The sequence below is a fragment of the Ambystoma mexicanum genome, chromosome 11 (assembly GCF_040938575.1).
Source record: "Ambystoma mexicanum isolate Mex_15411 chromosome 11, UKY_AmexF1_1, whole genome shotgun sequence".
NCBI classification, from domain to species: Eukaryota; Metazoa; Chordata; class Amphibia; order Caudata; family Ambystomatidae; genus Ambystoma; species Ambystoma mexicanum.
In genome coordinates, this window is record NC_090934.1 from 255,116,131 (window position 1) to 255,143,417 (window position 27,287).

General features: G+C 47.2%; 2 non-coding genes across 2 annotated transcripts; both read right to left on the reverse strand.

Annotated features, from left to right (window-relative positions):
• Window positions 1–374: 374 nt before the first annotated feature.
• On the reverse strand, window positions 375–514 carry LOC138505411 (U11 spliceosomal RNA). Its single transcript, XR_011280198.1, has one exon. It is a non-coding gene; the product is annotated as a U11 spliceosomal RNA (small nuclear RNA).
• A 17,761-nt stretch (window positions 515–18,275) lies between these two features.
• Window positions 18,276–18,415, reverse strand: LOC138505400 (U11 spliceosomal RNA). The gene has a single exon (XR_011280189.1). It is a non-coding gene; the product is annotated as a U11 spliceosomal RNA (small nuclear RNA).
• Window positions 18,416–27,287: the final 8,872 nt, after the last annotated feature.

Genomic DNA, 27,287 nt, shown 5'->3' on the forward strand with positions numbered 1-27,287 from the left:
TTTTTGTTTCACTGCATGCGTGAGCTTCTGACTCCACATGGACTCCAGGTAATGGTCGGTATCACTACATGTTGGCATGAACAGAGATGCTGGCGAGAGTAGAAATGTGCACTGGAGTGAGACGAGACACTGATCTGAAAATGATGAAAGAGGTGCTCTTCACTGCACCACAGGGGGTCGTGTAGGGGGGGGGGGTGCTTGAGAGTAAGGTGCAGAAATGAATCACCTGTTAAAAACATACTGAGCAAAAAGTACCATAAAATAAATAATTGGCTTAACTGTCGCAACACACATTAACATTTACGAATGCACAAAGGTATACCAAGAACTTAACAAAACACACACGCCAATCTTTTTTTTTTAACTTGCAATTTCGGGGCGCACGGACAAGCGATCACTAGCTGCCCCATTTACAAAAAATATGTTTCCGAAATCTCTTGATGTCGATTCCGCACGGAGAGCTGCAGGTTACCCAGCATCCCTCCGTGTACCACTCACGGCAGAAACCCTTTTTACCCTGGCATTTCTGAATCGACGTTCCGATGTTTTTGTTCTCCCATTACTAAACGGGTGCTTATAAAGAATACTTAGTAATGGGTGAAAAAAAACAGGCTCCGGTAAACATTACAAGCAGCTATGCAAGAATCGTGGAAATAAAATCACATTTTGTGTCAAATAACGACCACAACACCACTAAAAAATATGCCATTAAGCAAGGCATTCTGGGAAGGGCACATGTTCGAATTGGCATTTGGGTCGTGTTTAATAGAAACAGAGACAGGACTCAAATATACCGCTATCTTGCATGGTGTGTTTCCGACTACTGGATGGACCTCTGTAACATTGAATAAAAAACTAAATTCAGCAACTTTGAAGCTCCAGGTGACGCACTTGTCCGTTGCATCAAGCAACGGACAAGCCCTTGCTTGATGCATTCAAGCTTTGAAACCTGTTATTTATCAGTCACTCAGAGATCTCTGTTAGCAGCTGGTCTTGAAACACAACCACCCTTCTTTCTACCAACAGAGCAAGGCTTTTCTAATTCTATGTCAAGACAGGAGGCTTGGATTATGCTTTCTCTTCAACTTTACTGTTCAGTAGCAAAGAAATAACCAATAAACATGTAACACAAAACTCATTAAAAACTACCATAACCATGTTTTTAGAGTCTTTGTAGTTCATTTCTTATTGGTCCCCAAACTGACCATGTGATGTTTTAAACCAATGAACAAGTCCTTAGTCCTTAAAACCTCTTGTCCTCTTTCCATTCCTCCTCTTTCTTTGCTGCTCGGCAGCGAGTTAAGTGCCTTTTATTTTCCTTACTTTGTGTCAGAGTTGTGAAGTGTGTTTGTTTACTTTACTATTACGCACACACACATGCACGCACTGCTGACATGCGGCGGAGCATATCCGCATTAGTTTGATCGGTTTCTGTGAAGTTGCGGCCGCGACGGGGCTGGTGCTCCGGTGACCGCAACTTCATAGACCCGACATAGAGGGCACTGCATGCACGGAAGAGAGAGCGCGACGGGACCGTGTAGTTTCGGCGCTTTCTCTCTCTCTCCTTTCTCTATACCTCATTGCTGAGACGTTACGAGTGAATGCGACGTGCATCTTTAAGCACCAGCTTTGTTTTTAGATCGGAAAGATCTATAAATATATATCCTTCGTTCCGCTTCAGAACGCAGCGTTCGTTCAGAGCGCAGCGTTCTGTCAGGAACACGACAGCGCCCCTGCAGGCCATTCTAAGGTACCGCACCATATTACAGGCACAGTCCCAAGCAAAACCTGACAATTGGCATATATATATATTTATATATATATATATATATAATAACAAACCAGGTGATCATTTAAAATATATATATATATATATACCTATGTATATATATTTATTATCTCTCTTTACAGAGGGAATACGAGAAAGATCTTAAACCCTGGTATATATTATATACTTTTGAATTTCCCCAGTGTTTTCTGTGTGAACATGAGCTCCTCCAGTGATGCGGTGAAGGCTAGTGTTAGCCAAAAGAGGAGCCACACAGAGATGACTCAGGTCCTCCAAAAAGCCCTGGGGGCCTCGCTGGGACATGGACCACAGCAGATAGCTCTGATGGAGGACTGGCTCAAGTTCTCACAGGGTCTGGAGGAAAAGGGCTTAAGGCTAAGGAAAAGTCTAAAGGGGCAGAAAAGCAGCCTGCAGGGCAGAGGAAGCCCACACCCCCCCGGGCACACCACCAAAATAGAAGAGTGGTAAAAGGAGAAGGATAAGAGCAAGGCCTATCAGGGGACAGGAACGATCCTCAGATACCTCGGAGGAGGATGAGGACGACTGGGAGGAGGAATACTCAGAAGAGGAAGAAGTACTTTCTATATCCTCTTCTGAGGAGGAAGGCCACAAAGCACCTAAGAAAAAGAAAAAAGAGGAGACAGAGGAGGATGGTGCAGGGGATGATGACTTCGATCCGGAGGCTCTAATTCACCCTAGATCCTCAGAGTGGGAGCCGCCAAAAAGAATAGCGGCCTATTTAACGAAGCGCATGAGAGCGCCACTAGCCAAAGAGGCTAGAAGTAAGATGAGGGCGGAATGCCCCAGACCTCACCTCCCAGAGGGTGCAGCGGACACACCCGAAATAGACAAAAAGATGATTACTTTCATGAGCAAATACACGAAAGATGTGAGGAAGGGTCTGGATAGATCTTGGCGGTCATGCCAAGACAAGATGCTAGATATGACAGGACCCCTCAGAAAAATGCTCCAGATCGGAGAAGAGGCTAAAGTCAAAGGAGAGCCGATAGACCCGTCAATTCTAATCGGGTGGACCCAGAGGGCGATATGCATGTTGGGAAATGCCAACCATGCCATCACCACTGAAAGGAGGAGGTCTTTGCTGGTGAAGATTGATCCTAAGCTGAGCGAGTTGGCCTCCTCGGAATCAGCATCAACTGCGAAGGGTAAACTATTTGGGGACTCCTTTATCAAGGAGCTAACCAAATTTGCAAATTCCTATGCAGCTTTGGACAAGGCGCAAGCCTCACTCAAGAGAGTGTTCGGGAGGCAAATTTTTGGACGGGCCAGCAGAGGCAGGGGTCGCTCAGATTATAATCGATCCTATCAGGACAGAGCACAGTGGCGAGAACAGGAGGATCGGAGAGAAACGCTTTTCCATCAAGGAGTAGAGGAAGAGGCAGAAACTGGCGACAAGGGGAATGTCAGCAAAACAACCCAGGTGAGAACAGTCTACCCACAAATAAATATCCCAGAAGTAGGGAGGAGGACAGCTCAATTTTTAAAAAATTGGTTGGCTATATCGGGAGATTCCTGGGTAATACAAACCGCACAGGGGTTTTACATAGACTTTCTAGAGAAACCACACCAGGGACACCCACCAAGGGGTCTAGAAATGAACAGAGAGGACAAATTATTACTAGAAGAAGAATTGCGAGGGCTAGCAAGCAAAAGAGCTATAAGACCCGTAACAGTTCAATCAAAGGGATACATAAGCAATATGTTTCTAGTAAAAGGGAAGCACAAGACAAGACCAATTATAAACCTGAGAGGCCTAAACAAATATGTGGTGTACAGACACTTCAAGATGGAGGGAATACACCTCTTAAGGGAAACCTTGATTCAGGGAGACTGGCTAGCCAGGATAGATTTAAAAGATGCATACCTGACTATTCCCATAGCAGAGGAACGCTGCAGATTTCTGAGATTCGTCTGGGAGGAAACAGCATGGGAATTTCGATGCCTGCCCTTCGGCCTAGCATCAGCACCATGGTGTTTCACCAAGATGATGAAACCGGTTGTAACATACCTCAGAGGTCAGGGGATAAGACTCATCATCTATCTAGACGACTTATGTCTGATGTGTCAAGAGAGAGAGACACTATTAGAGCAGGTACAGACAACTATAGATTTATTATAGAGTCTGGGGTTTCTAATACATTGGGAAGAATCCAGTATAGTTCCGGAACAGTCAATGGAATTCCTGGGGTTCATAGTGGACTCTATTCAAGGAACTCTCAGTCTACCCATTCCCAAAGTGAACGATATCAAAAAACAGCTAAGACATACGCTAGCGAAAGGAGAGCTATCACTGAGGGACATTGCAAGATTAGTGGGCCGCGTAGCGCCATCAATCCAAGCAATATTCCCAGGACCACTACATTACAGGGCACTCCAGAGGCTGAAGATCTATCACCTCAGGAGGGGCGCTTCCTACAAATCAAAAGTGACCATTTCACAAGAAGTGAGGGAAGAGTTGGAATGGTGGTTAATCTACATGGTTGCATGGAACGGGTCCTCCCCGGACCTGGTCATTGAATCCAACGCCAGCAGATGGGGCTGGGGAGCCCGATGCGAGAACCTGTTGACAGGGGGCAGGTGGTCGGATCGAGAGACGACTCTCCCTATCAACTGCCTGGAGTTTCTAGCAGGGTCCTTTGCAGTGAAGTGCTGGACTCAAGAGAGAGCACAATGTTGTGTCCTGCTAAAAATGGACAATGTATCGGCGGTCAGGTACATCAACAGACTGGGCGGGACAAGATCCAAACTACTGGCAGAACTGGCATGGTGACCCCAGTGCCGCTGCCTCAAACTGCTGCCTCTAAAGCCCGGGACTTCTGAACCAATATGTAGACAAACAGAGGGTGAGGCGCGCACTCTAGTTCCCAGTGTTGAATACCTGCTGCATTTCAAGTTGCTGTTCTCCTCCAAGCGCTTTCATGACTCCAACAATCTTCAGGGAGGCTGTCTTTTCAGATGTTATGCATTAGTCTCAATTTATCTCAGCGACTTCTGGTAGCTGTAGTCTGTTTTTGGTAACCAGGAACCAACTCCCCTCCAAAAGACAGCCTCCCTGAAGATTGTTAGAGACATGAAAGCGCTTGGAGGAGAACAGCAACTTGAAATGCAGCAGGTATTGAACACTGGGAACTAGAGTGCACGCCTCACCCTCCCTCTGTTTTGAGGGGGCCCGCACGTTTTCGCATTGGTGCAGGAAGGTGGTTCCGGGGTGGACGTGGAGGTATGCGCTTAGGTTGGGATATGGCTTGGTTTTTGGTTTTCGTGGGGGAGTGTTGTGGGCGTTTCTTGCGCAGCTCTTTTCCCTTTGCATGTGGGCTAGAAATGCACGTTTGGAACCATGAATATGCAGAGTGTGCAGATGTACTTTTTCGCACAGGCTTGCACAGTGTCCTTCTCAGCACGCGCCCTTGCAGGATTTCTGTGCACATTTCCATGAATCGGGCCAGTGTCCTTGGAGAAGAAACCCAGGAGTCATCTTCGACTCCTCTCTTTCCTTCATGCCTCACATGCAGGGCCTTGCCAAGAAGTCTCACTTTCAATTCCACCAAAGGAATTCTTCCTTTCCTCACTTTCCCCCAGAAGCTCAATGAGCCTCATTACGAGGTTGGCGGTAACACGCCGGTGTGACCGGTGGGTTTCTGCCAACCCTGTAACACCAGGTCCGGCGCCTGACTTCCCGGTGCCACCGGGACATTACAAGTGCCAGCGGCGGGGAAGTCAGGAGCCGGATTGTGTAACTCCCTATTCCCATAGAGTCCAACAGGACTCTATGGGAGTGGGGGGACAGAAGCACCGGCACTGTTGCTTACAGTGCCAGTGCTTCCGTGAAAAGTCTGCCTTCTAGGGCCGCTGCACCCAGCAGGTCAGAACTGCCGGGCGCAACGGACCCGGAAGGCAATCTCATATTGTGGCAGTCTGGAAACATGGGTGCCGGTAAGCTTACCGACAAAAGTGTTTCCGGCTCACCACACTCGTAATGAGGCCCAATATAATGTCTATAGAGCTCTGGATCTCTCTAGACTAGACTACTGCAATAGCCTTTTCCATAATACACCCTCTTGTTCTCTACAACCCCTCCAGCTAATCCAGAATATGGCCACAAGACTTATCCTTGGCCTCAAGCCCAGAGACCGCATCTCTCCAGCCCTAAAAACTCTTCACTGGCTCCCGGTTGCTGCAAGGATCAAATTCAAATCCCTCTGCATTATCCAAAAGGCTGTCTGAGGCCGGGGACCACGCTATCCACAACTTGCTCTCACTAAATACACTCCCTCCAGATCTTTACATTCCTCCAGCACCAACTCTCTGTGTGTTAAGCGCTTCGCTAACAGCAAGCTGGTGGCCAATCTCTTTCCTCAGCAAGCGTCCTCCTATGAAACAGCCCCCCACCTTCATCTTGAGCTGGATCTCCCAAATTCCGGAAGCTTCTCAAGACTTTCCTTTTTACCTCCTCCTTCCCTTCCTCCCTCCTCTGCTAAATCCCACAGTTGCTGAGATTGGTGACCATGGGCCTTATGTGTCCTCTCGGGTCCTGGCCTCCCACACCCAATCGCCTACAGCCTCCACCCCTCCTGGCACTTTGCCTTGGCACCCACTGGCCTATGTCACCACAGGACTACACTTACCTATTTATTGTTGGCTGACCACTCCACCCAGGCACTTACTGCTGCTCACTCGCTAGCACTTCCCTCTTGATACACCTAGCACTTACTCCCTCGCTCTCGCTCTCTCTGCACTTGCACGTTCTGACTGCTCACAAGACCTAGGTCCGCCTCTATCTTTTATTGTTATATTTGTTTTCACTCCCATGTAAGAGGGAGAGGTGTTGCCATTTTTGCCAGAGACACTCTTAACATTAGAAGAATTCAAAGTGACTTAGGACCCAACGCTGAATATCTTCTAATCAAACTCCAAACCTCGCCCACCTCCACCATAGCCTTCCATCTAGTGTACCATCCTCCTGACCCCTATTCTGAGTTCCAAGAGGCTCTTGTACATGCTTTGTCCAACAACATCAAAAAACCCTGTCCACCTTAGGGTTTATCCAGTCCATCACTGAGCCTACCCACACAAAAGGCCGGACGCTTGACTGGGTAGCGCTTCATAACTGTCCCATCCTTATCCCCGAGATCTCCCCCATCCCCTGGTCAGATCATTTCTGCATCAAACTCAACATTGCCACCACTACAGGGCCCACTAGATCCAACCCAACATTGCCAGCAGCCCTCTTTAGAAGATTGTGCAAACTCACTACTGAAAACCTCCTTCCTCTTCTCCTAGTTCCTGCCCTCCAGCCTCCCTTCCCGAATGATCCAAACCTCATTGCTAACACCTTTAAGCAAGTCATCACTTGCGCTGTAGACAACATAGCACCGCTCACACTTAAGAAAGCGAAGAAATCAAAGCACTCCAACACCTGGTTCACCCAAGAACTTATAGAATTACGGTCCTCTAAAAAGCGCCTGCTTGCGACCTGGAGAAAAAACCCTAACGAAACAACCAAAATAGCTTTCAAAAACTGTTCTAAACAGTACAAAACAGCCATCACCCAGGCTAAAGCTGCATCCTTCAACACTAGGATCGACAAAGGACCAAAGAGATCTTTGCAGTTTTCAGGGAACTTGAGACCCCTACCACCCCTCCTTCAACCATCATCAAGGATGAGTCTTGGTGCAACACTATTCAAACTTCCATGCTAGACAAGCTTGACACGCTGCACGCTAAAAGTTTAGCGCACCAAAAAGCTTTACTATCCATCTTAGAAACACAGCCCCCTTCCCCTCCACCCGCCCCAGCCGAGGAGCTACCCACTTTTGATTTCTCTGACCTGACTGAAGCAGAAGTTATAAACCTTATCAATTCCATTAAGCCTTCCAACTGCAAAGGGGATGCTTGCCCGGCACACATCATTAAAGAATGTGCACACTCTTGGCTCCTTTAATTGCTGCCTTCATTAATTCATCCTTCCGCTCTGCTCAGGTACCTACCTCCCTGAAGGAGGCCTGGGTCCGCCCACTCCTAAAGAAAACATCCCTTGATCCAATGGTTCCAGGGAACTACAGACCGATCACTACTGTCCCCTTCTTGCTAAAGATTCTTGATAAAGCAGCCTACCTGCAAGTTCAAAAATTCTTGGAAGAAAACCAACTCCTAGGGCTGCGCCAATCTGGCTTCAGGCCACGGCACGGCACAGAATCCGCCCTACTGAATCTCAAAAATCAAAATGATGACCTAAGAGATGCCGGCAGGCCTGCTCTCCTTCTCTTGCTAGGCCTGTCTGCCGCATTAAATTTGGTAGATCACAAGACCCTATGTCATCATCCGTCCTCCACTGCCAACTTCTCCCCAAAAGCCTGCAAATGGATATCATCCTTCCTCAAAGAGAGAGTGATGAAGGTGTTCTCCGACTCCTCGAGTGCTGCCCCCAGCCCTATCAAATGCGGTGTCCCTCAAGGGTCCTGCATATCACCAACTCTCTACAACCTCTTCACTAGGCCACTGTTCCAACTTCTTGACGCCATGGGCATCACATATACCAACTATGCTGATGACACACAGGTGCTCATCCCTCTGACTGGTGACTACCATACAGGCACGAATACTCTCAATCGCATCTACTCCACAATCCAGTCCTGGATGGCTGAAAACTGGCTGTGCCTAAATAGCGATAAAACAGAACTCTTGCTAATTGGATCCACAGCCACACTCAGGAAACTCGGTGCGCAGTACAGCGCATTTACAATAGACAACATCCCCATTACCGTATCCCAAGCCATCAAGACTCTAGGCGTATACCTGGAACCTAGCATGACCATGGACGGACAGGTTAATGCCATCGCTTCCTCAGCTGCTTACCACTCCAAACTAATGAATGCAGTGATGCCATTCTTTTCACAAGACAACTGCATCACCATTGCAAGGGCCATTATAGGATCTAGGCTAGCCTACTGTAACGTACTCTATGCTGGCACCTCACAAAAGAACCTGTCAAAACTTCAAGTTGCTCAGAACAATGCCTTGAGGGCCGCAACTGGTACAGATCGCATGGAGCACATCTCTGGGGTGAGAAGGCAGGTCCATTGGCTGCCCGTCAAAGAAAGGATCCTTTTCAAAACACTGGCCATTGCACACAAATGCATCCATGGATTGGCACCTACCTACTTAGCTCAGAGGATCACCAAAAAACACCCTCCAGACCGTCCAGGTATGCGTATGCCTATCTCCTCATTGTTCCTCATACACGAAGAGTTAGAGCCGGTGGCTCTAGTTTCCCTAACTTGGCTGCAACTCACTGGAACACCCTCCCTGCCCAACTCAGGATGATCGAATCACACACAACCTTCTGTAAAGCCTTGAAGGGACCTTTCCTTTTTTGTTTTGCTTTTTGGGATCGGCTGCGGGGGACACCCCTACAACCCTGCTCACAATATAGAGAACAAGGGTGCCGGGGACACCCTGCTGCCTCCGCAGCCCTTAGCACCGAATAGGGGATTTGGTTGAACTTTTCGGCCGTTTGGAATTTTTGAACGGCCGAAATTCAGCCAAATCTCCCATTCTGGCTTTTTTTACTGGCTTTTTGGGTGATTGCATTTAAAGTGGGGCGATTTACAAGTGATAGCCCATTTAAGAGACCATTGTTTTGGAGGGGATGTTTGTAACGTTTCTGTGTTAAGAAATGCAAATAGACATTTTCATTCTGAAAGCACACACAAAGCACCAGTTAGCTGCCTAAATCTACACTCTCCACCAGGTCAATTACAATATATCACACAAAACAGTTTTAAATTAGCTACATTATTTTCAAATGTTCATATTTAACGCACCAAAAAGCGTTCATTTGGGGTAAAATGTGATTTGTTTCATCACATCATATGTGAACCCTGCAATTGTAAAATACACAAAAAGGTAACCTTTTCACACATTACATGTTCTTATACGTCTTAAAAATAAAAAAGGCAATTTTTTTGCTTTTGCTGAATTGCATTCTGGTATTTGTATTCTCCCAGTCAAGATGGGGGAATAATACCACCTACCTTCTCTGTCACTCGACCCATGAAGAGTGTGTCAGTTGAGGCTTTCGCTACCACCTTCTCTCCTCCTCCTCCGCCTCGGGTTGACTCACATCCTGACACAGCCCTTTCCATGCTCTATCCTTTCCATGCTCTATCTTTCCTCTATCTCTGATACTCTTGATGTTCTTGCCCCTGTCATGAGGATCCGCCTGAAGCCCAAAGCCAAGTGCAACTCTTGGTATGACTCTGACCTAGTTACCCTTAAATGCAATTGTAGGATGGCTGAGAGGAAATAGTGGGCTTCTTGTGCATCCTCTGACAAACTGGCCTGCCGCCTGTTCCAAAGGCAATACTGGCTCCTTGTCTGCACTAAGAAGAGAGCCCATATCCAAGCCTGCGTCTCTAAGCCATATAACAACTCGGCCGAACTTTTTAAAATCTGCAAGGAGCTGGCCAACCCTGCTGCAGTCTCTACCTCTCCTGTCACCTCCCAGGCCCTTTGCATGGCCCTGGCTTCTCATTTTGTCTAAAAAAAACAGGACATCCTGTCCACCCTCTCGTCCTCTCCTCCCCCCCTTCTCTCTCTGTTACCTCTGCCCCCCCTTCAGCTGCATCTCCTCCCTCCTTCTCATCTTTTCTCTGTTCTCCCCCAATGAGATTTCCAGACGTTTCGATCTATGAAAGTCTTGTCAAAACAGTTTCTTCCCTGTTCGTCCAAAACCATAAAGGACCATATTGACAGCCTTGCTCCGGCGGACTTCTGTAACCATTCCTTCACCTCCGGAGCCTTCCCCTCCCCTCTGAAGCACTCTCTTGTGCACCCTCTTCTTAAAAGGCCCACAGCCGAACCATCTTGCCTGGCTAACTATTGCCGGTTTCTATCACGCCTTTCCTGGGCAAACTCTTTGAAAAGCTGGCCATTTCCCAGCTTAATCTTCACACTGACTCCGTTGGTTGTCTCCATGACTATCAGTCTGGCTTCAGAGCTGCCAGAAGCACAGAAACTGCTCTCCTGAACATCCGTGAAGATCTGCTCTCCAACCTTGACTCCAACATCCCCTCTGTCCTCATCCTACTCAATCTCTCTTCTGCCTTTGACACGGTCAACCATGCCATCCTGCTCAACCATCTCCGTGATAACCTGGGTATCACTGATCAGGCCCGGCCTGGCTGACCTCTTTCCTCTCTGACCGACCCTCCCAGGTCCAACTTGGGTCCTTCCTTTCCTCCATCTCACTCTCTACTTGTGGTGTCCCCGGGTCTAACCTCTCTCATCGGCTTATCAACCAATACCTGGCACCCCTTCCCCACCGCATTGCTGTTATCTGATCCAACTTTCAGTGCTATGCGGATGACACTCAGCTCGTTTTAAGGCTTCCCTCTGCCACCTCTTATCCCTCCCTCATCTCTGACTGTCTGTCTGCCATCCAGGATTGGTGTACCGCCAATGATCTCTGCCCTAATGCCAATAAGAGTAAGATTTTGTAGTTGGCACACCTACACCCTCCTTTCCTGTCACCCTCTAGCTGGCCTCCCTTTGGCCCTCTTACTGCTCCCACCTGTGAGGCTACGAACCTTGGGGTCATCTTCGACACCACACTTTCTTTTTCTCTGCACATCTCTGATGTCTCTAAGTAGTCAAACTACCAGCTGCTTCCTCTTCTTCCCCCAGAAGCTCAATATGTCTAGGGATCTGGTTCTCTCTAGGCTTGACTACTGAAACAGCCTCTTTCTAAATCTGCCTGCTTCTACTCTCCACCCTCTTCAACTCATCCAGAAAAGGACTGCAAGACATGTCCTTGGCCTCAAGCCCTTGGATTGTATCTCTCCAGCCCTGAAATCTCTTCATTGGCTCCCAGTGGCTGCAAGGGTTAAATTCAAGACACTCTTCATTGTCCACAAGGCTTTCTGGGGCCTGTGTCCAAAATACCTTCAACTCTCCCTCCGTAAATACCTTCCCAATCGAGCTCTGCGCTCCTCCATCTCCAACACCCTCAGGGTCAGTCGCTTTTCCAAGCAACGAGTTGGGGGTAGCTCTCTTTCCTTGGCTGGGGCCTCCATATGGAACAGCCTCCCTGCTACTCTCAAACTTGAGGAGAACCATCTCCGGTTCCGGAAGCACCTCAAGACCTTCCTCTTTGCTTCTGCCTTTGCTCTTCCGCTCCCCTGCTAATCTGTCTGCTTCCACTCCGTTCACCTGGCAACCCTCTGATTTCGGGCCCAGGTCCCTTTTCCACCAAGCCACACACCTGCACTGCCTCCTGGCAACCCTTGCACTTGGGTCTGTATCTGTAACCCTACAGTGCACTTACCTACACTTATCAGACATCTCTAGTCTGTGATTGAAACCTTGCACTTGCCACCTTGCTGGCTGCACTACTAGTTGTTGTTGTGTTTATCCCTTGCTCAGCACTTTCCACCTCTACCCTCTCCCTTGCACTTTCCCCTTCCCTCTCCCCTGCACTTGCGCGTTGTCAATGTCACTGGGCCTAGTAAGATCGTTGTTTTATCCTCCTTTGTTCCCCCCTAACTCGTTGCGCTCTGAAACACGTGTGTATGAGCGCGATACAAATAAAATATCATATCATATCAATACCCAATTGTACACTTTTTGCTTAACATATTTCTGTCAGGATTTATATATTTGAGTGGGTACCATACTATGCTATGTGTACTTTTCAAGCCATCTTCATAAAGCGGAGTATTGTTGAAAGCCAGATATGGGGTTGAGGAGGGGAAATGATGAGAGGGCAAGTGAGTCCTAAATATTTGCCCAGGATGTGGCAAGAGAGGTTGCAATCCTGGAGACTGGTGCAGTTATTGTTCCCTGATTGTGGCCATGTGCTGCTATTCAGGGCACAAGTAAAGGATGGACAGTGTAACTTTTTTCACAGGGAGGACGCAACCCCCTTGGGTGTTTTTGAGGTCGGCAAACTTGCTCAAGCATTTGGCTACCAGGTGTTCAACCAGGTTGTCATGTTTCCAGTGCAGACACATACAATTATCATCAAAGCACATGTTCGTATTGGTATTTTGATTTCAAGGGAATATTTCACTACACATGGCTGGGTTTAAAAGGGGAGTACCTTTTATACTTTGCCAGCTTATTTATTGGAAAATGTCCTCTCTCAGGTTTTTTTTCTGTTGTTGATTACTTCTTTTGAAAGGCCAATTCTCTTTTCTCTAGTGCACTTTCTTCTAAGGGGAAAGGTCAATTGAACTACATTTTTCTCTTTCACTTTAAGATGTATTTACTTACTGTGCATATATTCTTAGGTGCCAGCTTTCTAGGTTTACTATGAGGGCAAACGTTCCCACACTGAGTGAAGTGAGGGAGCCGTACTCATCCCCATGTTAAATGTTAAAGCTTAATGGATATTTGTACCGCGCACTATCACCACCGGAGTGGTCCCCTGGCACTCTGGCAGATCTGAGAAGGAAAAGGGGTGTGGAGGTGAGTTAGTGGGAATGAGCGGGATAAGTGCAAGAGAGCAGTGATGTGCTGTTTGCAGATTCAGTTCGGTTAACACCGTTCGCTGAGCTTGGGGTGCTTTCCGGTTGATAGCCATCGTGTGCTGTTGTGCGAAGCTGTGTGGTTTGTTTTGTTGTTGTGGTGTAGTGAAGTTTGTACAGTTTTGTTGTGCGTTAGGGTTGTGGTTGTGTTTGGTTAGAGTTTGAGAGGTGTATGCAGAGGGGTGAAATTGTTAGTGGGTTGGTTATTGGCCTTGCTATCTAGAAGTGATGTGCTAAATTTCCACGTTCTTTCTAAATGTGGCGCGTGAATATCTCTGCATTTCTTTCTAGATCTGCCACTGCCTAATATTCACAAACCTGTCTATACATGACGCATGTCAATATTCACAATTATATCCAAATGTGGCATTGGCTCATCTTGAAAATCCTGTGTATATGCAAAGCAAGCTAGTATTCATAATGCTATCTAAATCTGGCCTCAGTAATATTCCCAATGCAGTCTAAATGTGGCAATAGCTAGTAATCGCAATTTTATCTCGATGTGGCACTGGCCCACATTCACAATCCTGTCTAGGTGTGACGCAGGCTAGTTTTCACAACAATTCTATCTGAGTGTGGGACTTGCTAACAATCACAATTCTATCAAAGTGTAGTACTTGTTATCATTCACAATTCTGTCAGTATTCGGCACAGGCTAATGTTCACAATTCAATCTAAATGTGGTACTTGCTAACCTTCACAATCCTATTTCGATGCGACGTGGGCTACTGTTCGCAATTCAGTCTAAATGTGGCACATGCTAATATTCACAGTTCTATCTAAGTGTGGCATTTGCTAAGATTCACAGTTCTAAGTGTGTCACTTGCTAACATTCACAATTCCATCTAAGCATGGCACTTGCTAATCTTCACAATCCTACCTAGATGCGACGCAGGCATATGTTCAATTATATCTAAGCGTGGCATTCGGTAACATTCACGATTTTATCTAGATGCGATGCAGGCTAATGTTCACAATTATATCTAAGTGTGGTGCTTGCTTACATTCACAGTTCTGTCTGGGTCCAGCGCGGGCAAATGTTCAAAATGCTTTCTGAATGTGGCACATGCTGATATTCACAGTTCTAAGTTTGGCACTTGCTGACATTCATGATTCTAAGTGTGACACATGATAACATTTATAATCCTATTTAGATGCAATGCAGGCCAATGTTCATAATTATATCTAGAAGGCGCAAGCCAACAGTCACAGTACTATCCTACAGGGCACAAGCTAACAACCACAGTACTATCCTAGATGGCAAAAGCTAACAACCACAGTATTATCCTAGAGGGTACAAGCTAACAACCACAGTACTATCACAATTTAAGTAGGTTTGTTGTGCGTCAGGGCTTCCAGATTAGAGTGATTGCTCTACTCCCCACCCTGGCCACCACTACCTTCTTTGTTGATGCTGGTTGACGGCTGGCTACTGGCTTCCCCTGCTGACACCTGCAGACACTTTCTGGAGCCACCTCAGTTGGAGCCGCCCTTTGCCTTGGGGCCCTTAGCCTTGGGGCTGCACGGGCAGAAGGCTGCCCTGGGGTGCCCTTGATGAGGGTGCAATGGACCAATCAGGGCCGGTGGGAGGCAGGGACAAGAGAACCAGTAATCTGGGAAGGCCGGGGAGAGACTGCGCTGCCGCCATGTACTATGTGCTTTTTAAGGCATTAGGATACATTTTGGATGACTGGATGGGGGCATGGGGGTAAAGTTGCAATCACCTCACCTGGCGATTTGCAGCGAATTGCACCAATGCCTCGCTGCTCACAGGTCACTAGGCCTGTGTTGTGGGTGAGATTGCCGGGGCCAATCAGGGCCGGTGGGAGGCAGGGATAAGAGAAACAGGAATCTGGGAAGGCCGGGAAGAGACTGAGCTGCCGCCATGCACTACGTGCTTTTAACGGCACTAGGATTAATTTTGGACGGCTGGCTGGGGGAATGGGGTAAAAGTTGCACTCACCTCACCTGGGGATTTTTCAGCCAATGGAGCCGATGCCTCGCTCCTCACAGGTCACTAGGCATGTGTTGTGGGCGAGATTGCTGGGCCAATCAGGGCCGGTGGGTGGCGGGGATAAGAGAACCATGAAACTGGGAAGGCTGGGGAGAGACTGCGCTGCCGCCATGCACTAGAATTAATTTTGGAAGGCTGGCTGGGGGCAAAGTTGCACTCACCTCACCTGTGGATTTGCAGCGAATGTCAAAACATCACATTTTATAACACATGTTGCTGCAGGAATAGGAAAGAAGACATATGATTTACAGGGAGGTCTAAACGTATAACATGTCAGCAACAGTCGCCTAACCCTCTCAGTTGCCTTTGCAACTTTCTGCTATAGGATCCCCTGCTATTCTATCCGGGCAAACAGTTTTGGCCTGCTCACCCCCTCCAATTAAGGCTCAGGGTGTACATTAATGAGGCTCCCTTCTCATTTTTTAGTGTGCAGCCCTTGATAAACGTAGTTGTTATTTGTAATTTATTTTTTGACAGTCAAAATAATCCTTAACTGTAGCTTCAGAAATAAAAGCATATTGCTAATTTGTACAATATTTCTTTCTTTCTTTTTAAATTTGTAAAGCGCACTAAGCCCGTAGTCGTCTAGGCGCTAGTATAGCCCAAACATACACAATAAAAATAAAAACAATTGTGAAACTTCTGCAAAAACAGCAGTACGATTCAGATAGCAAAACACAATCACCAGATGTTTGCAATGCCTTCCACAGATAGTGTTTTCAAACCAAAGTTTCAAAAAGATTTTTGCAAACAGTATTTCTACCAATTACATCTGGGAAGAGATGTGCTCAAGTTCCTAAATTGCAGACGGGTCTCAATGCACGGCTTCTTCACTTAACCAAAGTGTGTGCTCCCGGCCAAATCCTTTTATCACACTAAGCCTTGTCTGTCAAAATAGGAAGTCTGTACAAGGTATTTAGCTGTCTCCTACTTCGAAAAAAGGCTTCACTCCTGATATTGCCACATAGGTAAATATTAATATTGACAATTCATATACCGGATATCACAATGTCTTGGTCTAATACTTTGGCATGACAAAATGTTTCTAATTTAACTTCCCATGATACCTTTGCGTGCTAAAGACTCATTCTGTGATATCACTGATGTCACTGTTTTTGCAAATTAGGGGGGCTCACACATCTTTTGCCGCCCAGGGCCCCGCAAATCCTAGGGCCAGCCCAGGCTGCAGCAAGTAAGGAACAAATGGAGAGGTGTGTTTAAAAGGAATGATGGCAAATGCGCCCTCCTCTCCAACTGAAGGCCTTGCAGTCCCTCAGACATATAAAAAGACGGCCACAAAGACTGACTGAGTGCCCTGATGAATGTTACATTATTTTAACGAGATATTAAACTGCTTGATTGAGCTTTTTGGAGAGAATGTTGACCTTCTGTGTCCCTCAGTACCATATCATTTGTCCCAGGTAAAGGGAATGAGGCTTGTGGTGTGACAGAGAGGTAAAGAAAGCGAGGGAGTGAAAACAGACACAGTTTAAGAATGGAAGGAGAGACAGATGGGGTGAAGGGCAGAAGGAGAAATTACTTATATATTTTCATGCTAATTTATTATGCAATTTGTCCACTTGTCAAGATATCTGTATAATGTTCAAAAGTATATTAGCCCTGTAAACACACAGTTGATCTAACCAGATCTGGGGTGCATCTGATAAAGAACCTAAATTGCAGACAGGGGCTCAAATCCTGATTTCACCAGTTCACCGGTGTGTGTGGTCTTTGGCAAATGATTTATTCTAACTGTGGCTCAGCTTCCGAACTTGGGTGTCCCTAGAAGTGATACAGTCGGTTTATTAGACTACAGAGTAGCACAAACAAAACCAATAGCTATGGCTTGTGGACATTGAATATGTTTTTTTTGCTTCAATGTATTCAGTATGCAAATAAAATATTGTTTCCAAATGTGTGGGTTACCTGCCTCCATTCCCCCAAAAGGATTGTCTATGGGTGCAGTTGGCCCTTTTGGCCACACCCAGCAACCCTTGAGCCACGCCTCTTGTCAGACACAGTATCTAGATGGATATTAGAGAGAAAGTGACATCTAGTGGACAGTCACAGTATGGCATTATCTTCATGTCAGTTAATCTCCCCCTTTTAGTACATAAAATAAGGCAGACCTAAGCAATTGATGACTGGTAGCCCCTATTACAAAAATGGTGCTTCCAAAAATCTCTTAATGTCTTTATATACTAAATTCTTCATGTAGGCCGGGCTAGCCAGGACGGAACCACAGCAGATTCCAAAATCAGCTTGGAGCTATGCAGCTGCAGGGGCTCCATCTAGCCCCTCCCTCCCCCCCCAACCCACTGAAAAGCACCAGAGGCTGGTTTTGCTTTGAGCGCATTGTGCATTCTTTTTCTCGGTTTCCAGCAGCAGTGGAGAATGTGTTCTGACTCTACAGGGACATCTAGTAACAAATCAGTAGTACTGCAGCCAATGCTAATGCAGTACTGCACTCTTTAACTGCTGGTTCTTCAGGGACATCAAGTAATGGGTATGTATTCGTGCACGCCTGTCCACTGACTTAACAGTGTCTAGAGGTATTTTTGTTTCACTGCATGCGTGAGCTTCTGACTCCACATGGACTCCAGGTAATGGTCGGTATCACTACATGTTGGCATGAACAGAGATGCTGGCGAGAGTAGAAATGTGCACTGGAGTGAGACGAGACACTGATCTGAAAATGATGAAAGAGGTGCTCTTCACTGCACCACAGGGGGTCGTGTAGGGGGGGGTGCTTGAGAGTAAGGTGCAGAAATGAATCACCTGTTAAAAACATACTGAGCAAAAAGTACCATAAAATAAATAATTGGCTTAACTGTCGCAACACACATTAACATTTACGAATGCACAAAGGTATACCAAGAACTTAACAAAACACACACGCCAATCTTTTTTTTTTAACTTGCAATTTCGGGGCGCACGGACAAGCGATCACTAGCTGCCCCATTTACAAAAATTATGTTTCCGAAATCTCTTGATGTCGATTCCGCACGGAGAGCTGCAGGTTACCCAGCATCCCTCCGTGTACCACTCACGGCAGAAACCCTTTTTACCCTGGCATTTCTGAATCGACGTTCCGATGTTTTTGTTCTCCCATTACTGAAAGGGTGCTTATAAAGAATACTTAGTAATGGGTGAAAAAAAACAGGCTCCGGTAAACATTACAAGCAGCTATGCAAGAATCGTCGAAATAAAATCACATTTTATGTCAAATAACGACCACAACACCACTAAAAAATATGCCATTAAGCAAGGCATTCTGGGAAGGGCACATGTTCGAATTGGCATTTGGGTCGTGTTTAATAGAAACAGAGACAGGACTCAAATATACCGCTATCTTGCATGGTGTGTTTCCGACTACTGGATGGACCTCTGTAACATTGAATAAAAAACTAAATTCAGCAACTTTGAAGCTCCAGGTGACGCACTTGTCCGTTGCATCAAGCAATGGACAAGCCCTTGCTTGATGCATTCAAGCTTTGAAACCTGTTATTTATCAGTCACTCAGAGATCTCTGTTAGCAGCTGGTCTTGAAACACAACCACCCTTCTTTCTACCAACAGAGCAAGGCTTTTCTAATTCTATGTCAAGACAGGAGGCTTGGATTATGCTTTCTCTTCAACTTTACTGTTCAGTAGCAAAGAAATAACCAATAAACATGTAACACAAAACTCATTAAAAACTACCATAACCATGTTTTTAGAGTCTTTGTAGTTCATTTCTTATTGGTCCCCAAACTGACCATGTGATGTTTTAAACCAATGAACAAGTCCTTAGTCCTTAAAACCTCTTGTCCTCTTTCCATTCCTCCTCTTTCTTTGCTGCTCGGCAGCGAGTTAAGTGCCTTTTATTTTCCTTACTTTGTGTCAGAGTTGTGAAGTGTGTTTGTTTACTTTACTATTACGCACACACACATGCACGCACTGCTGACATGCGGCGGAGCATATCCGCATTAGTTTGATCGGTTTCTGTGAAGTTGCGGCCGCGACGGGGCTGGTGCTCCGGTGACCGCAACTTCATAGACCCGACATAGAGGGCACTGCATGCACGGAAGAGAGAGCGCGACGGGACCGTGTAGTTTCGGCGCTTTCTCTCTCTCTCCTTTCTCTATACCTCATTGCTGAGACGTTACGAGTGAATGCGACGCGCATCTTTAAGCACCAGCTTTGTTTTTAGATCGGAAAGATCTATAAATATATATCCTTCGTTCCGCTTCAGAACGCAGCGTTCGTTCAGAGCGCAGCGTTCTGTCAGGAACACGACAGCGCCCCTGCAGGCCATTCTAAGGTACCGCACCATATTACAGGCACAGTCCCAAGCAAAACCTGACAATTGGCATATATATATATTTATATATATATATATATAATAACAAACCAGGTGATCATTTAAAATATATATATATATATATACCTATGTATATATATTTATTATCTCTCTTTACAGAGGGAATACGAGAAAGATCTTAAACCCTGGTATATATTATATACTTTTGAATTTCCCCAGTGTTTTCTGTGTGAACATGAGCTCCTCCAGTGATGCGGTGAAGGCTAGTGTTAGCCAAAAGAGGAGCCACACAGAGATGACTCAGGTCCTCCAAAAAGCCCTGGGGGCCTCGCTGGGACATGGACCACAGCAGATAGCTCTGATGGAGGACTGGCTCAAGTTCTCACAGGGTCTGGAGGAAAAGGGCTTAAGGCTAAGGAAAAGTCTAAAGGGGCAGAAAAGCAGCCTGCAGGGCAGAGGAAGCCCACACCCCCCCGGGCACACCACCAAAATAGAAGAGTGGTAAAAGGAGAAGGATAAGAGCAAGGCCTATCAGGGGACAGGAACGATCCTCAGATACCTCGGAGGAGGATGAGGACGACTGGGAGGAGGAATACTCAGAAGAGGAAGAAGTACTTTCTATATCCTCTTCTGAGGAGGAAGGCCACAAAGCACCTAAGAAAAAGAAAAAAGAGGAGACAGAGGAGGATGGTGCAGGGGATGATGACTTCGATCCGGAGGCTCTAATTCACCCTAGATCCTCAGAGTGGGAGCCGCCAAAAAGAATAGCGGCCTATTTAACGAAGCGCATGAGAGCGCCACTAGCCAAAGAGGCTAGAAGTAAGATGAGGGCGGAATGCCCCAGACCTCACCTCCCAGAGGGTGCAGCGGACACACCCGAAATAGACAAAAAGATGATTACTTTCATGAGCAAATACACGAAAGATGTGAGGAAGGGTCTGGATAGATCTTGGCGGTCATGCCAAGACAAGATGCTAGATATGACAGGACCCCTCAGAAAAATGCTCCAGATCGGAGAAGAGGCTAAAGTCAAAGGAGAGCCGATAGACCCGTCAATTCTAATCGGGTGGACCCAGAGGGCGATATGCATGTTGGGAAATGCCAACCATGCCATCACCACTGAAAGGAGGAGGTCTTTGCTGGTGAAGATTGATCCTAAGCTGAGCGAGTTGGCCTCCTCGGAATCAGCATCAACTGCGAAGGGTAAACTATTTGGGGACTCCTTTATCAAGGAGCTAACCAAATTTGCAAATTCCTATGCAGCTTTGGACAAGGCGCAAGCCTCACTCAAGAGAGTGTTCGGGAGGCAAATTTTTGGACGGGCCAGCAGAGGCAGGGGTCGCTCAGATTATAATCGATCCTATCAGGACAGAGCACAGTGGCGAGAACAGGAGGATCGGAGAGAAACGCTTTTCCATCAAGGAGTAGAGGAAGAGGCAGAAACTGGCGACAAGGGGAATGTCAGCAAAACAACCCAGGTGAGAACAGTCTACCCACAAATAAATATCCCAGAAGTAGGGGGGAGGACAGCTCAATTTTTAAAAAATTGGTTGGCTATATCGGGAGATTCCTGGGTAATACAAACCGCACAGGGGTTTTACATAGACTTTCTAGAGAAACCACACCAGGGACACCCACCAAGGGGTCTAGAAATGAACAGAGAGGACAAATTATTACTAGAAGAAGAATTGCGAGGGCTAGCAAGCAAAAGAGCTATAAGACCCGTAACAGTTCAATCAAAGGGATACATAAGCAATATGTTTCTAGTAAAAGGGAAGCACAAGACAAGACCAATTATAAACCTGAGAGGCCTAAACAAATATGTGGTGTACAGACACTTCAAGATGGAGGGAATACACCTCTTAAGGGAAACCTTGATTCAGGGAGACTGGCTAGCCAGGATAGATTTAAAAGATGCATACCTGACTATTCCCATAGCAGAGGAACGCTGCAGATTTCTGAGATTCGTCTGGGAGGAAACAGCATGGGAATTTCGATGCCTGCCCTTCGGCCTAGCATCAGCACCATGGTGTTTCACCAAGATGATGAAACCGGTTGTAACATACCTCAGAGGTCAGGGGATAAGACTCATCATCTATCTAGACGACTTATGTCTGATGTGTCAAGAGAGAGAGACACTATTAGAGCAGGTACAGACAACTATAGATTTATTATAGAGTCTGGGGTTTCTAATACATTGGGAAGAATCCAGTATAGTTCCGGAACAGTCAATGGAATTCCTGGGGTTCATAGTGGACTCTATTCAAGGAACTCTCAGTCTACCCATTCCCAAAGTGAACGATATCAAAAAACAGCTAAGACATACGCTAGCGAAAGGAGAGCTATCACTGAGGGACATTGCAAGATTAGTGGGCCGCGTAGCGCCATCAATCCAAGCAATATTCCCAGGACCACTACATTACAGGGCACTCCAGAGGCTGAAGATCTATCACCTCAGGAGGGGCGCTTCCTACAAATCAAAAGTGACCATTTCACAAGAAGTGAGGGAAGAGTTGGAATGGTGGTTAATCTACATGGTTGCATGGAACGGGTCCTCCCCGGACCTGGTCATTGAATCCAACGCCAGCAGATGGGGCTGGGGAGCCCGATGCGAGAACCTGTTGACAGGGGGCAGGTGGTCGGATCGAGAGACGACTCTCCCTATCAACTGCCTGGAGTTTCTAGCAGGGTCCTTTGCAGTGAAGTGCTGGACTCAAGAGAGAGCACAATGTTGTGTCCTGCTAAAAATGGACAATGTATCGGCGGTCAGGTACATCAACAGACTGGGCGGGACAAGATCCAAACTACTGGCAGAACTGGCATGGTGACCCCAGTGCCGCTGCCTCAAACTGCTGCCTCTAAAGCCCGGGACTTCTGAACCAATATGTAGACAAACAGAGGGTGAGGCGCGCACTCTAGTTCCCAGTGTTGAATACCTGCTGCATTTCAAGTTGCTGTTCTCCTCCAAGCGCTTTCATGACTCCAACAATCTTCAGGGAGGCTGTCTTTTCAGATGTTATGCATTAGTCTCAATTTATCTCAGCGACTTCTGGTAGCTGTAGTCTGTTTTTGGTAACCAGGAACCAACTCCCCTCCAAAAGACAGCCTCCCTGAAGATTGTTAGAGACATGAAAGCGCTTGGAGGAGAACAGCAACTTGAAATGCAGCAGGTATTGAACACTGGGAACTAGAGTGCACGCCTCACCCTCCCTCTGTTTTGAGGGGGCCCGCACGTTTTCGCATTGGTGCAGGAAGGTGGTTCCGGGGTGGACGTGGAGGTATGCGCTTAGGTTGGGATATGGCTTGGTTTTTGGTTTTCGTGGGGGAGTGTTGTGGGCGTTTCTTGCGCAGCTCTTTTCCCTTGGCATGTGGGCTAGAAATGCACGTTTGGAACCATGAATATGCAGAGTGTGCAGATGTACTTTTTCGCACAGGCTTGCACAGTGCCCTTCTCAGCACGCGCCCTTGCAGGATTTCTGTGCACATTTCCATGAATCGGGCCAGTGTCCTTGGAGAAGAAACCCAGGAGTCATCTTCGACTCCTCTCTTTCCTTCATGCCTCACATGCAGGGCCTTGCCAAGAAGTCTCACTTTCAATTCCACCAAAGGAATTCTTCCTTTCCTCACTTTCCCCCAGAAGCTCAATGAGCCTCATTACGAGGTTGGCGGTAACACGCCGGTGTGACCGGTGGGTTTCTGCCAACCCTGTAACACCAGATCCGGCGCCTGACTTCCCGGTGCCACCGGGACATTACAAGTGCCAGCGGCGGGGAAGTCAGGAGCCGGATTGTGTAACTCCCTATTCCCATAGAGTCCAACAGGACTCTATGGGAGTGGGGGGACAGAAGCACCGGCACTGTTGCTTACAGTGCCAGTGCTTCCGTGAAAAGTCTGCCTTCTAGGGCCGCTGCACCCAGCAGGTCAGAACTGCCGGGCGCAACGGACCCGGAAGGCAATCTCATATTGTGGCAGTCTGGAAACATGGGTGCCGGTAAGCTTACCGACAAAAGTGTTTCCGGCTCACCACACTCGTAATGAGGCCCAATATAATGTCTATAGAGCTCTGGATCTCTCTAGACTAGACTACTGCAATAGCCTTTTCCATAATACACCCTCTTGTTCTCTACAACCCCTCCAGCTAATCCAGAATATGGCCACAAGACTTATCCTTGGCCTCAAGCCCAGGGACCGCATCTCTCCAGCCCTAAAAACTCTTCACTGGCTCCCGGTTGCTGCAAGGATCAAATTCAAATCCCTCTGCATCATTCAAAAGGCTGTCTGAGGCCGGGGACCACGCTATCCACAACTTGCTCTCACTAAATACACTCCCTCCAGATCTTTACATTCCTCCAGCACCAACTCTCTGTGTGTTAAGCGCTTCGCTAACAGCAAGCTGGTGGCCAATCTCTTTCCTCAGCAAGCGTCCTCCTATGAAACAGCCCCCCACCTTCATCTTGAGCTGGATCTCCCAAATTCCGGAAGCTTCTCAAGACTTTCCTTTTTACCTCCTCCTTCCCTTCCTCCCTCCTCTGCTAAATCCCACAGTTGCTGAGATTGGTGACCATGGGCCTTATGTGTCCTCTCGGGTCCTGGCCTCCCACACCCAATCGCCTACAGCCTCCACCCCTCCTGGCACTTTGCCTTGGCACCCACTGGCCTATGTCACCACAGGACTACACTTACCTATTTATTGTTGGCTGACCACTCCACCCAGGCACTTACTGCTGCTCACTCGCTAGCACTTCCCTCTTGATACACCTAGCACTTACTCCCTCGCTCTCGCTCTCTCTGCACTTGCACGTTCTGACTGCTCACAAGACCTAGGTCCGCCTCTATCTTTTATTGTTATATTTGTTTTCACTCCCATGTAAGAGGGAGAGGTGTTGCCATTTTTGCCAGAGACACTCTTAACATTAGAAGAATTCAAAGTGACTTAGGACCCAACGCTGAATATCTTCTAATCAAACTCCAAACCTCGCCCACCTCCACCATAGCCTTCCATCTAGTGTACCGTCCTCCTGACCCCTATTCTGAGTTCCAAGAGGCTCTTGTACATGCTTTGTCCAACAACATCAAAAAACCCTGTCCACCTTAGGGTTTATCCAGTCCATCACTGAGCCTACCCACACAAAAGGCCGGACGCTTGACTGGGTAGCGCTTCATAACTGTCCCATCCTTATCCCCGAGATCTCCCCCATCCCCTGGTCAGATCATTTCTGCATCAAACTCAACATTGCCACCACTACAGGGCCCACTAGATCCAACCCAACATTGCCAGCAGCCCTCTTTAGAAGATTGTGCAAACTCACTACTGAAAACCTCCTTCCTCTTCTCCTAGTTCCTGCCCTCCAGCCTCCCTTCCCGAATGATCCAAACCTCATTGCTAACACCTTTAAGCAAGTCATCACTTGCGCTGTAGACAACATAGCACCGCTCACACTTAAGAAAGCGAAGAAATCAAAGCACTCCAACACCTGGTTCACCCAAGAACTTATAGAATTACGGTCCTCTAAAAAGCGCCTGCTTGCGACCTGGAGAAAAAACCCTAACGAAACAACCAAAATAGCTTTCAAAAACTGTTCTAAACAGTACAAAACAGCCATCACCCAGGCTAAAGCTGCATCCTTCAACACTAGGATCGACAAAGGACCAAAGAGATCTTTGCAGTTTTCAGGGAACTTGAGACCCCTACCACCCCTCCTTCAACCATCATCAAGGATGAGTCTTGGTGCAACACTATTCAAACTTCCATGCTAGACAAGCTTGACACGCTGCACGCTAAAAGTTTAGCGCACCAAAAAGCTTTACTATCCATCTTAGAAACACAGCCCCCTTCCCCTCCACCCGCCCCAGCCGAGGAGCTACCCACTTTTGATTTCTCTGACCTGACTGAAGCAGAAGTTATAAACCTTATCAATTCCATTAAGCCTTCCAACTGCAAAGGGGATGCTTGCCCGGCACACATCATTAAAGAATGTGCACACTCTTGGCTCCTTTAATTGCTGCCTTCATTAATTCATCCTTCCGCTCTGCTCAGGTACCTACCTCCCTGAAGGAGGCCTGGGTCCGCCCACTCCTAAAGAAAACATCCCTTGATCCAATGGTTCCAGGGAACTACAGACCGATCACTACTGTCCCCTTCTTGCTAAAGATTCTTGATAAAGCAGCCTACCTGCAAGTTCAAAAATTCTTGGAAGAAAACCAACTCCTAGGGCTGCGCCAATCTGGCTTCAGGCCACGGCACGGCACAGAATCCGCCCTACTGAATCTCAAAAATCAAAATGATGACCTAAGAGATGCCGGCAGGCCTGCTCTCCTTCTCTTGCTAGGCCTGTCTGCCGCATTAAATTTGGTAGATCACAAGACCCTATGTCATCATCCGTCCTCCACTGCCAACTTCTCCCCAAAAGCCTGCAAATGGATATCATCCTTCCTCAAAGAGAGAGTGATGAAGGTGTTCTCCGACTCCTCGAGTGCTGCCCCCAGCCCTATCAAATGCGGTGTCCCTCAAGGGTCCTGCATATCACCAACTCTCTACAACCTCTTCACTAGGCCACTGTTCCAACTTCTTGACGCCATGGGCATCACATATACCAACTATGCTGATGACACACAGGTGCTCATCCCTCTGACTGGTGACTACCATACAGGCACGAATACTCTCAATCGCATCTACTCCACAATCCAGTCCTGGATGGCTGAAAACTGGCTGTGCCTAAATAGCGAGAAAACAGAACTCTTGCTAATTGGATCCACAGCCACACTCAGGAAACTCGGTGCGCAGTACAGCGCATTTACAATAGACAACATCCCCATTACCGTATCCCAAGCCATCAAGACTCTAGGCGTATACCTGGAACCTAGCATGACCATGGACGGACAGGTTAATGCCATCGCTTCCTCAGCTGCTTACCACTCCAAACTAATGAATGCAGTGATGCCATTCTTTTCACAAGACAACTGCATCACCATTGCAAGGGCCATTATAGGATCTAGGCTAGCCTACTGTAACGTACTCTATGCTGGCACCTCACAAAAGAACCTGTCAAAACTTCAAGTTGCTCAGAACAATGCCTTGAGGGCCGCAACTGGTACAGATCGCATGGAGCACATCTCTGGGGTGAGAAGGCAGGTCCATTGGCTGCCCGTCAAAGAAAGGATCCTTTTCAAAACACTGGCCATTGCACACAAATGCATCCATGGATTGGCACCTACCTACTTAGCTCAGAGGATCACCAAAAAACACCCTCCAGACCGTCCAGGTATGCGTATGCCTATCTCCTCATTGTTCCTCATACACGAAGAGTTAGAGCCGGTGGCTCTAGTTTCCCTAACTTGGCTGCAACTCACTGGAACACCCTCCCTGCCCAACTCAGGATGATCGAATCACACACAACCTTCTGTAAAGCCTTGAAGGGACCTTTCCTTTTTTGTTTTGCTTTTTGGGATCGGCTGCGGGGGACACCCCTACAACCCTGCTCACAATATAGAGAACAAGGGTGCCGGGGACACCCTGCTGCCTCCGCAGCCCTTAGCACCGAATGGGGGATTTGGTTGAACTTTTCGGCCGTTTGGAATTTTTGAACGGCCGAAATTCAGCCAAATCTCCCATTCTGGCTTTTTTTACTGGCTTTTT